At 41.7% G+C, this 10,145-nt stretch overlaps 1 long non-coding RNA gene across 1 annotated transcript; it reads right to left on the bottom strand.

Moving 5' to 3' along the window:
• Positions 1-1,262: 1,262 nt before the first annotated feature.
• Positions 1,263-9,878, bottom strand: LOC137306947 (uncharacterized). The gene is made up of 3 exons (XR_010958970.1): positions 9,722-9,878; positions 4,744-5,015; positions 1,263-2,444 (listed from the first exon to the last, which is right to left on the bottom strand). It is a non-coding gene; the product is annotated as an uncharacterized lncRNA (long non-coding RNA).
• Between the last annotated feature and the right edge of the window lie 267 nt (positions 9,879-10,145).

Consider the following 10,145-nt stretch of genomic DNA (forward strand, 5'->3'; position numbering starts at 1 on the left):
AGTGCTGCCATGAGGGCCTCTTGGTCAGCTTTTTGAATGGCCATCAACTCCTCCTCGCGAGACTGTGCCCCCCTCTGTTTTCTTCATGTCGATATTGAGTAATGTAATAGAGTTGATTATCGGGAGTATATTTGCTGTGCGGGGTGCCCTGGGTTTCCAGTTGGGATTTCTACTATTTCTAATTTGCATTAATAACGTGGATTCAGAAAGCCAATACAAACTGCTCAGAGTCATTGAAAATACATATATGTGTGTGTGTGTGTGTGTGTGTGTCAATTGAGGAGACAACCAGGGACCTACTAAATTATTTAGATAAAATATACAATGGGCAGAACAAAGGTAAATGAAATTTAATATGGACAATTGTAAATGATTTCATATAGGAAGTAAAAAAAGCAAGCAACAAATACATTATGAATCACGCTGAAATACCCGAGGGTGAAACTGAAAGGGATCTAGGGCTCTAGGGGTCTTGGTAGACTCAACATGCCCAATCATTGGGGGACAACAATCAACAAAACAAACAGAATGCTGAACTACATCGGCAAAATAGTAGAATATACGTCAGAGGAAGTCATGCTTAAACTGCATCGTGCTCTGATCTGACCACACCTTGAGTACTGTGTCCAGATCTGCTCATCAAGACACAAGGATCAAGCCACAAGACTGATCCTTAGTGTCAATGGTCTAAGTTATGAGGAAAGACAGGAGAAACGTAAGCTTTTCCACTTTGAAAGGAGATGAGTCAAAGAGGTAACTCTCTCTCTATATATATATATATATATATATATATATATAAATTTATACGCACACATAGAGAAATTTAGGACTGACATCAGGAAATTCTTCTTCATACAAAGAATGGACAATATGTGGAATGGACTTCTGGGTAGGATAGTGAAAGCAAAAACCTTGGACTAACTTAAGAAGCAGCAGAATGCAGCAATGGGAGAGGTCTGTGGGGTGTTTCTGAATGGATTAGCTAAGCTGGGCCAAATAGCCTTCCTCGTCCTTTAATTATTTTGTGATCTTGTGATCCACATGATAGTCAAATAACTCAATAGACCCTTCTCCATGAAAGAGCACCCCTTTAACCTACTACAATAAAAAGCTGCAGCAAACGTTGAAGCATCTGTTACATAAGAGAGAACATGAGTCATCTGAAAGGGAAAGAGTTAACATTTAAATAAGTGTTTGCACTTAAATTTTTGTACAATAGCAAAACAAAACTAGAACAAGGTTGGAGTTTTGCAATACCCGCTTCAGATTTACAAAAAAAAACTTTCTGTTGTTTGATTTTTAACTAATCTCGTACAGTTCAGTAGCTTTAAGATGGCACAATACATTCTTCAGGAATCTGGCATTCAGGAGGTAACTACATGATCAGAAGTTAGAGTTTTGTTCTACAAGGTTACATCAGTGAGGTCACAGTACCTGTGTAATAGGAACTACAGCAGAAAAGAATGTCAAATTTAACCAGCTGTTGTTCAACATCTGTGCTTGCTGGGTCCCTTTTCCTCCAAGGGGCTGCTGGGATTGAGGTCAGCAGGTTAAACAGCTACAACACTGACATACAAAGTTGTGCCCAGTAATTGCTGATTAGGAACCAGTTATGAGGCAATAAAACAATTAACAGGCCCAAAGGACCTCCTAATTCCAGAGAGCTTAACTCTTGTGATCTATAAATGTTATCTGAGCCCAGAGGCTATTCATTTGTAACTCTCCCATGTGTTCATAAGTTTTTTTTTGCCTCTCTTCAGTTTTCTGATTGCCAGTCTTTTAAGGCGGTAACCCATCGATGGGAATAATCTACACTTGAAGGTCAGCAAGCTTTTCGACCGTGGGGACCATCACAGCTGAGCCCACTCCTGTCCTCACCCAACATCAACACATGCAAACATTCCCGCAGGAGTTACTGGATAGCAATCAGGAACAGAAACCCTGGTTGACATTTTCCCCTCCCTAGCCTGAGGCCAGTCATAATCTCCCCACCACCTCAGCTGACTCAGCACAGGCCTGAGCCAGAACCTGGGAATTTCCTGGTCTGCATAGCTCAGTTCCACATCGAGGGAGTGCTTTTACCAACAAAGCCATCAGGAGAGTGAGAAGGAAGCTTATGATGCTAAAACATGGTGTATTATTCTCTATTTAACAAGATACACAGTACAGGGAGGATCTTGTGTACTAGTGCGGTGTACAGCTTTTGGTGAGGATATATTACATTACTATAGCCCCAAGTAGGAAAACAATGAAATGTGTATTGTAACTGAAACTAAATGGGTGTGTTTAATACAACTAAAGTCAAATTTATTGTGGCGATTATTTTCAAGGATGTTCCAATACTTCAGTTACATTCTGCTACTCCATTCCAGCTGCCACATTGAATCTGGTTCAGCCTTCACCTCTGCTCCATTCCACACCAGATATCGGATCCATTCTGTCTGCTGAATAAAGTGGAGTAATCATACTAGGTGGTACAGGTTGTGGGTTTGGGAGGTGCTGTTGAAGAAGCCTTGGCGAGTTGCTGCAGTGCATCCTGTAGATAGTACACACTGCAGCCACAGTGCGCCGGTGGTGGAGGGAGTGGATATTTAAGGTGGTGACGCTTCTTGAGTGTTGTTGCACCCATCCAGGCAAGTGGAGACTATTCCATCACACTTGTGCCTTGTAGGTGGTGGAGAGGCTTTGGAGAGTCAAGGGATGAGCCACTCACTGCAGAATACCGAGCCTCTGACCTGTTCTTGTAGCCACAGTATATACGTGGCTGGTCCAGTTGGGTTTCTGGTCAATGGTGACCCCTAGGATGTTGATGGTGGGGGATTTGGCGATGGTAATACCATTGAATGTCAAGGGGAGGTGGTTAGGCTCTCTCTTTTTGGAGATGTTGTTCCTATGTTCCTATTGCCTGGCACTTATGTGGCATGAATGTTACTTGCCACTTATCAGCCCAAGCCTGGATGTTGTCCAGGTCTTGCTGCATGTGGGCACGGACTGCTTCATTATCTGAGGGGTTGCGAATGGAGCTGAACACTGTGCCATCATCAGTGAACAGCCTCACTTCTGACCTTATGATAATGTGCATAGTGTCTCATTGTGCACATGCACAAACAGAAAATCTGTTGAGATAGGGGCACTGAGGGCCAGCAGTATTAAGAGTGCTGCTCCACTCAATACAACACTGTGGATTTAATAACTGGGCCTGGATTACAGCACCAGGACTCAGTATAAACAAGGCAGCACAGCATCTGTTGCACACCAGGCATTCAACAGGTTATTGAGTGGAAGAGTTGAAGGGAAGAACAAAGCTTCAAACCTAATTCCAAATAGATCAAATCTTCTAAGCCGGCTCAGTGGTACAGGTACAAGCCTAAGCTAAAGACTACAGCACCTTCACTTAAACTGTAAATGGAGTGAGAAACATTGACACAGTGATAAACTGACACATACTAGATTACACAAGGTAAAGAGAAAAACTAAAACTAAATGGATGAAAGGAATAAAAAAAGATACTCCTACAGACCAAAGGACATGTCATTTACTTAACTGGGTCCACAGATATGAACAAATGTTAACAACTGGAACACAGACAATGCAGGGTAGAGGAAGGCAGGAAGATAAATTTAGTAAGATGGACTGAGGGATAAAAAGGCTGTAAAAGAAAGAAAGAAAGAACTTGCATTTATATAGCGCCTTTCACGACCTCAGGACATCCCAAAGCACTTTACAGCCAATGAAGTACTTTTGAAATGCTCTTGTAATGTAGGAAACACGACAGTCAATTTGCACACAGCAAGCTCCCACAAACAGCAATGTGATAATGACCCAAATCATCTGTTTTAGTGATGTTGAGGGATAAATTTTGGCCAGGACATTGGAGAGAACTCCCCTGCTCTTCTTCCAATAGTGCCATGGAATCTTTTCCATCCACCTGAGAGGGCAGACGGGGCCTCGGTTTAACATCTCATCCGAAAGACAGCACCTCCGACAGTACAGCGAACGAAAGAGACAAAGAAAAAAGGAGGAAGGAAGGAGATTATAGGAGCTGCTACATGTGTTCCCACTCTATGTGTGGCTAGCTATCCACAGTCCTTTGGCTACTTGCCTGGAATCCTTGTCTATCTTCATTCTTTCTTCATGTGATGAGAAATGTGTCGTTCTGATATCGCAGTGTGATGGTTAGTCTTCCTTGGTGTACTCCGATTCCAGGGATAATGTACATCTATTGTTGGGGAGGGGGTGCTATTTTAATACTGGTGTTACTCCCAATCAGTGGTATACTGTGAAGTGCATTGTGATTAAAATACAGTAACTGCATAAAGGCTGCAGCAAGTTTATACTAGACCATGGCTCTAGACCAGCCGGTCAGTATTATTCAGGTTTCTCTTTATTCTGGTGTTAAACCAGCTGGCTAATACTGTGCAATCCTCACCAGCCTGGCATCGGGGGAATTATACACCTAAGCACCTGGCTCAAGAATTCAGACAGCAAGAAATGACAAAAAAGGGAGATTGGAGTGCCTTTTGCATCATTTACATATGCTTCTAATATTAATGAGATGTTAGTCCAATTGAAAAGACCCACAGAAAGAAACAAAAATCTAGAATAATCATGAATAGATGATTCAGGGCCAAATCTAGTTGCCCACACACACAGTATATTCCCCAAAAATCAGGTAATGGGATTTCACACATAGCTGTTTAAACCATCCCATAAGCATGTCCTTACTGAAAGCAATACTCTCACCTTTGAGTCAGAAGGTTGTGGGTTCAAGCTCTGGGACTTGAGCACATAATCCAGGCTGACACTTCAGTGAGTACTGTAGGAGTGCTGCACTGTCAGTGCTGATGTCTTTCAGATCATGCTTTAAAGTTGAGATCCCATCTAACCAATTGTTCAGACATTTGTAACCAAAAGACAGCTCTTGGGAAGGTTCCAGGTTCACTCTCCAGTCTGTGATGTTAGTTGATGTCAGGCGAGTACAGAAGGAGCACCACAATTGGCCAAAGCTCCAGAGGCTGGTGAGGTAAACAAAAAACAATCAGCCAGGATTCCTGTTCTAGTACGTACACAAATCGGCTCAGCCATAATGTCCCCATAGTTGATTAGTCAGCCAATACTCACTGTCAAGGCTCACACATGAAGAATGGACCTTTTTTGGTGAGGTACCAGTGAGACCGTATCCTAGCAACAGTCAGTGCCTTAGGGACAATATTGGAATTTAAAAAAATATATAATTATACTCTGAACTAATTTTATTGGATGCCTCATTTAGAATCATAGAATCACACAGCACAGAAGCAGGCCATTGGGCCCATCGTGCCTGTGCCAACTTTTAGCTATCCAATATGTCCCACTCCCCCGCTCTTTCCCCATAGCACTACAAATTTTTCCTCTGTTTCCCTGTGTTGACAGAAGGTCTATAGGTTTAACGACACAGATCTATTGCACACTTTATGAATTGAATCCATGGTTTGAATTACAACTGAGTCTCTTTGTGGATCCCACAAATTTATAGAAATATTATTTATGAAAGGGATTATGTCATTTTCTGTATAAAGCACAACATCTGTGAACCTTCTTCAGAACCCCAAGCACGAGATTCAAGAAATTGGCTTGGAGCTTCAAAAATGTCATGGTCCTCTGAGAATTGGGATTGAGCACAGCATAGAGATGGAGAGTGGCTCCTCTCTGTGATGTCATTTTCTTTGAGGGGGAATTGATCTCATCCCAAAGATTTTCAGGATTATAGACCCAAATCCCCAACTGCTACAACTAACATTTCTACATTTAGAAAAGCAGAGGATATTTACTGGTGCAACTCCAAAGAGTTGAGCTGATTGGTGCTTCCCCCGCCTCCTCCAATTTGTTCCTCTCCCGAAGGCAGGTGCTCATGCTGAGGTATGGTTCCACGGGAGGCAACCACCCTCAGGTACCTCCTCCATGTGGCTAGAAGCCTAGAAAGTGAGTTTAGGTAGTATATTCAACAATGGGGACATCAAACCCGAGCCTCATCCTGTCCTCTTTGGACAGTCACTCACAAGCACTTTCCAGCAGAGATGGGGAAGGGGTCACTGGGTACCCATCAGGACCGATACCGCTGGCTGATTCTTTCACCACCCTAGCCCAGGAGTGCCCACATCTGCTGCTCTGGATGAATCAACAAACTCTACACAGAGAGAGGATTGCATTTGGATCTTCCTGGTGTGTATCGCTCAATACCACACTACTTAATGCATTTACCCACTAAGGAAGCAGGGAAGCTTGGGCCTTTATTTTTCAAACAACAATGTTAGGGCCAGATTTCAAGGTTGCAAACTGAAGCAAAGTAGCCAATTTTGGCTCCAACTTCAAAAAAGAAAATCATTGCCTTTAATGGTGTGAGCATTTAAGGGTTCAAACTTGCTTCAAAGTAATGCTAGGGATTGATGCCTTGAGCACTTGTACCAAAGGAATGCCCACCAGAAAAAGATCCCCATAAGAGCTGAAATGGCTCCAAAAGAATGGACTGCAATCTCTAGGGCCAAACTCTTGCAGTTCAAATGGACCCCTTGACAGCTCTTCTCTTCTTTTCAAGCCAAACCAGCAGCAATGGGATGGATGAACAGATGGGATTACGATAATTAAAATAACCCATTCTTAGCTGTAATTACAGGGTCACTTTCAGGAAGATATTTTGTAGCCAAACAGTAAATTTATTTTAAGAAAAGAGGCTGCATTGGCAATCTGTGGGTGACAGTTTGCACCTGCTCGGTTTCAGCTATTGTTCTTTTGGCCAACCTCAGACCAGTTGAACGATACAATTTTGTAACATAGGTTGCAGTGGCAAACTGTATAAGAACAGGAGACATAAAGCTAACAAGCAATGGTACAAAAGCATGAAGTACTTGGAGTTATTCTTACTTGTAGATGGGACCGAGAGGGGATGGCACCAATTTTTAGAGGTTTCGAAGGGTTTTAGTGTGGCACCTTGTTCTCTCAGATCTGCCATGTGTCACCAATTAAAACCATCCACTCACCAAATCTCAGGAGGACTTTTGAATGGATTTACAATGGCTAGAGTGACATAATGACCAGAGCAATCCTTTCCCCTATGTTAGGTATGCTGGCCAAGTCCTAGTAGTCTATTATTATCCTTTTTGGATGTCAGCTACAATTCCCACTATTTAGAGAAAAGGAGGTTCCCTCAACATCACCCAACAGGACCAAGTGCAACTGTAGTTAGAAGTCAGTTTATGAGACAGGAATGCAGTCAATAATATAAAAACAAAAACCGTGAATACCGGAAATCTGAATTAAAAACAAAAATGCAGAGCAGATCAGTCAGGATGTGAGTGAGAGAGAGAGCGATATTAACATTTTGGGTGAGATCCTTCATCAGAACCCTCTGATTTAAAACAAATGCTGATAGATTCATGTTTCAGGGAGAATCCTACATCTAATAATCTGTCTTTCTCTTTCAAAAATGGACTAACCTTCTGTGCATTTCTAGCATTTTTGCATTAACTCAAGTTTTTTATGCCTATATGTGATTCTAATTAACTGTGCTTGCATTGTCCCAATCAAGTTGCCAGGCGACACGAACGTACAGGACAAAAGTGCATTAACAGCTACTAATAATTAAAAAGCTCACTGAATCTGACACATCTACATTGCATTTCATCTATGTCGAACCTCACTGGGGACTGGAAATTGTTCAGTGTTGGTGCCAGTGGTGTAAAGTTAAGAAAATCCCACATGTCCCATTGAAACGGGTCTCTGCTGCATAAAGGGACTGAGCCCACTCGAAAACCTTTAACATTTAATGGCACTTTGTCAAACATTAACACATTTTCAAACATTTTTTTTTGTCTGCCAGTGTCTGCTCAGAAATGAAAACCAGCAAAAATATTAATTTATATTGCTGAACAAAATACAGGGATACAAATTAAAACCAGTTATTAAGGTTTAACAGGGGGGTTTGATTCCAGCACATGCTTCAAGTCAAGGGACATGTTGCCAAATCTGGTGGGTTTGCTGCTGTAGTTTTGCAGTTGGCTGCTACACACGATTTCACTGCATGGCACATGGGTAAAACTCGCCAATTTACATAGCTAATTCTGACCAGTAATTCATTCTTTCATTAAGAAACAGTTTTGGAGGAGAAGGATTCATTTCTGACCTATCAGTTGTCTGAATATTTAAGAGATGTTTTTGTACCTACCATCTTGGATAATCATGACCCAGTGAGATGGTCCAAAAGAAATGGCAGTGAGAATCCTCTGAATTTCTTTTATGGTAGGAAACATTTAATTTTCTTTGGTGCTAGAAATTCAAAGAATTACTCTGAAATTTTCCTGCCCAGAAGTTCAAGGCTCTGCACTGGCTGAGTGAGAGTGATGACTATGCTACAAAACACAGCAGACAGGCATTAAAAAGCAGAGGTCAGTAAGCAAATTAGAAAACTGACCTAAGCTCTGTTTGGACTATTTGAGTTTGGACAGTTTCAATCTACTTCAAAGTGGATGTGATTGTACAGCACAAATTAGCCTCAAATATAGCATTGGCTGAGTCATTTTACCCATTGTGATCTTTCATTGTGCAAAGGTGCTTCTACAACCCTCAAGAAACATAACTTCAATTGGTCTTACTCATTAGCTTTAAAATATTTTTGTATTCATCTTACTTACAAGCACATAGATACTATTTTCCCCTCTAATATACCATCCTCGGGCCATTTCCCCTCACAGTCTACCCCATCTTAAAATTCCAAACACCAACTGATTTGGAGAATCTGGTGGTACCATTGGTTGGCACATTGTCCTGTCATTCCTGCCACCCTGGCTTTGAATCTGACCCATGCTAACAGCATGAAAGTTTCCTCTCTACCAGCTGTATTTTTTAATCTTAAATGTGTTTGTGCAGATTCAAACCAGTTCCTAGTGGGTGTGGTTCCACAACACAAAATTAGCTGCAAACATGGCCTCTCTGAACAAGAATGCCAAAGATGGCTTGTCTGAAAAATGGAATAACTCACTGGGGACATGGGAGTGCACACCCTGAGTTTGGGCTAAGCCACAGTGTTAGAGCCTTACCAGACCTGTCTGCACTTAGTGCCAAAAGTGGAAAAGTATTCCACTCCCCAGCACTGGCAATCTTTACTTTGATAAGCACAAAACATTATATTTCCCATTCAGTTCTTTTTCTTCTCCAATTTTTCCTCCCCTCTTCTTCTGAGTGCGGTACTTCTTGCTGAGGTCAGATGTCAGTTCGTCCAAGTGGCCAGCCATCATGAGTGAGCATAGACGGCAAGAGTCAGCATTGACGAAGAGGGGCATCGGAGCCAAGCCCAATCCTATCCTCACTCAACATGGTACACATTCCCTTTCCCAACAACAACCAGGAGCATAAACCTTGGCTGATTTTTCCTCTCTCGAGACAGGATACATTGAGGCACGATTGTAGCATCTCAACCACCACATCAGTTGAAATCAGTTAACTCAGCACAGGCAAGGATTGGTCTTGGGACCTTCCTGGTCTGCATGACTCAATACCACATCACACAGTACATTGAGAACACATCCATTAAATTTTCATGTATATCCTGTATTACATTAAAATGATGTCCATTTAAAGGTTCCAAACGAATATTTAATTAATACAGCACTTAGATATTTAATTCCTGCCATTAAATCATGTTTGTTTTGTAGAACAAATGCTTTCAAAGAGAACCTGAACCACTTACCACTAACCATTACTTAGTACAGCCATGAACCACGTTAGAGAGGTGATTTACAATCCCCTGTCACTTAGTGATGATGTCACACATTTTTTACTACTGGCTAAAATACACAGGGAAATTACTAAAGTCACCACAGTTTAAATCAGAATTCCTAAAAGCAGCTCCTTTATGTGATTAAACAGCGAGGCGTGTGTGCGCATTGAGACAATCCTGCACCTTGGTGAAAGGAGAAATGAAAATAAACCACCGGTTTTCACCCAGCAACAAGCAATGTGACATCATAACCTGGTGACAAAAGGCCGTTAATGATCTCCACATCAAATATTGGCCACTCTCAGCAACTGGAAAGTATCCAGTTTGAAACTTGTTATTAATTTGTAGATGAAAGGATAAACATTAACTTGAGCTGGGAACAAGTGGAGGAGTG

The sequence above is a fragment of the Heptranchias perlo genome, chromosome X (genome assembly GCF_035084215.1).
Source record: "Heptranchias perlo isolate sHepPer1 chromosome X, sHepPer1.hap1, whole genome shotgun sequence".
NCBI classification, from domain to species: Eukaryota; Metazoa; Chordata; class Chondrichthyes; order Hexanchiformes; family Hexanchidae; genus Heptranchias; species Heptranchias perlo.